Source organism: Otolemur garnettii, unplaced genomic scaffold, assembly GCF_000181295.1.
Source record: "Otolemur garnettii isolate 467f Iridium unplaced genomic scaffold, OtoGar3 scaffold00100, whole genome shotgun sequence".
Taxonomy (NCBI): domain Eukaryota; kingdom Metazoa; phylum Chordata; class Mammalia; order Primates; family Galagidae; genus Otolemur; species Otolemur garnettii.
The window spans coordinates 3,884,492-3,886,791 of NW_003852495.1; the positions used below are offsets into that span (position 1 = coordinate 3,884,492).

A 2,300-nucleotide genomic window follows, 5' to 3' on the forward strand; every position below is an offset into this window, starting at 1 on the left:
TTTTTACTTTTAAAATATTTACTTAAGAGGTAGTACGTATTCATTGTAAATAAGTTTTTGAAATACAGAAGTAAGCACATAACATTTTCAAAGGTCTCCTCCATTTCTACCCCCATCCCCACACCCTGGGGGTAGCCACCATTAAATTTGCAACATATATTTCTTGCCTTTCCCCTGTCCATATGCATCTTTCTAGAATATAGATTCATATTACATCAACTGTTCTGCAACTTAGCTTTCATCGCTAAATAATTTAAACTATGTATCTCTGTATGTCCATAAATAAAAGGCTATGTCCTTTTCTAAAAGTCCTGTGTCATATCCCACTATATTGATGTAACATTATTTATTTATCCAGTTCTCTATTGATGGACATTTGGGTTATTTCCAATTTTTTTTCTTAACATGCTCCCTAGGAAAGTATCTGATTTTTGATTATTAGAGAAAGTGTTACAATTAACATCCTTAGATATTCATATGTATGCATTATGCCAGCACTCTTGGAGATAAACTTTAGAAATGGAATTGCTTGGCCAGATGGTATGTGCCTTTAGAATTTTGATAAATACTACCAAAATTACCTCCCAAAGGTCTGCACTGATTTGCACTCCCACCAGTGATCGCTCCGAATGCCTGGTTCCCTACGTGCTCCCAATACTTTGAATCAAGACCGTGCCTAGTTAAATAAGGGAATGTATCTCCTGCTTCAGCCAGTCATGGTGGTAAAGGCCTTGCATCATACTCTCATTTTTTTTTTTTTTAATTTTCTTTTTGCTGTTCATAAGTGCCACTTAGTACTAAGGGAGGAAGGCAGAAATGCCTGTTTGGTTTTCCAGTTGTGCCTCAAAGGTACAGGCATTCTCCAAGTTAGGAATACCTATCTCAATAGTTACAAATAAACCGCTCATTTACATGTAAAATGTAACTGCCCTGCAGGCTGGAAGATGCTCTTTTCAAATCCTAGAGATGGAAAAACACATTCCCCATGTTTCCTTATACCTGCTCCTTGACTCACACACTCATGTGTACTGGAATCCGTGCGTTAGTTGATACTTGTATTCATAAGATCACAGTCTAGCCTAGTGGAAAAGACAGAAAAGGAAACCAGCACTTCGCACAGAGTGGGAAGATGCTGCTTTCATGTTAGCAAAGGATTCCAGAGGATTGAGGGGCTGGAGGGAGTACACACCCCAGAGTGAGGGCTGCAGAGAATGCCAATGGAGAGACAGCAGAGACTCCATTTTGTAAGTAGGCCCTACAATGAGCCCCAGGCCCAGTACAGAGAAAAACCACAAACAGAACCACCCAGGGAGGGGACAGCCAACCCGAGTGGAGCCCCCCTTATCAGAAACAGACACAAGACCCTTCCTAGAAAATGCCCAGCCACAGCCCTTCTGCGAAAAGGAGCCTCAGCCCCAACCAGTCCTGACAGGATTGACTTAATAACCAGTCCCCACCAGATACAAAAGGAACCAATCACCCAGTTGCTGTCACCCCTAGAATGTGTGAAAACCACCTTCGCTTCCATAACAGGGTCACCTCTGCACAGTCATGCTGTTCACGCTGTCCAGAGGTGTGACCCGAGCATATACTTGAAAATAAAGACGCTCCTTTGCTTTTACATGTGTCCCTGGTGGTCTCTCAGTGGTGTCCTTCCAGTAGAGACCAGAAGGCCTGCTAGGTAAATTCTAAAGGAGCTGTAAGTTCTAAAAGAGCTGTAAATTCTAAAAGAGCTTTAGCACCAGAAATCTGGTTCTAGGAGGGACCAGGCAACTATCACATCTAACCCAGTCAGGAGGAAGTGGGTAAAAGGCCTCAGGATGGGTATTTACAGGGTAATGTTTGACTAGAAGTGATGTGCAGTAGAAAGTTCCATTTCATAAGTATGGTTTTATTTTACTCTCAGTTTTTTAATGACAGTTCTAAAGTGGAAAAAAAAAACCTCAACCTTGTCTTTTTAATGACAGTTCTAAAGTGGAAAAAAAAAAACTCAACCTTGTCTTTGCTGAACAGAAGGAAAATAGATGAGCTAAGATCCTTATCTCCTCTATTAAAACTGGCAGAAGGCACAGTGCCTCTACCTGTGGGTTGACAGCTGAACTGCTTCACCTTGTTCGCATAGATGAGCCCTCTGGAGATGGGAAAATCGTGGAAGCTGTAAGAAGCCAAGACTGAGGGACAGGGTCCACTTTAGAATTAACAGTAATCCTGTTCTTCGTATTTATCCTAAGTGTGAAATTTATTCTAAGTCAGAGCTGTGGACAAATATTTGTCCATAAAGATACTCAATGATCATTTAC

General features: G+C 41.2%; 1 non-coding gene across 1 annotated transcript; it reads right to left on the bottom strand.

The window, feature by feature from the left end:
• Positions 1 to 1,646: 1,646 nt before the first annotated feature.
• LOC111727338 lies at positions 1,647 to 1,709 on the bottom strand. Its single transcript, XR_002774916.1, has one exon. It is a non-coding gene; the product is annotated as a U7 small nuclear RNA (small nuclear RNA).
• Between the last annotated feature and the right edge of the window lie 591 nt (positions 1,710 to 2,300).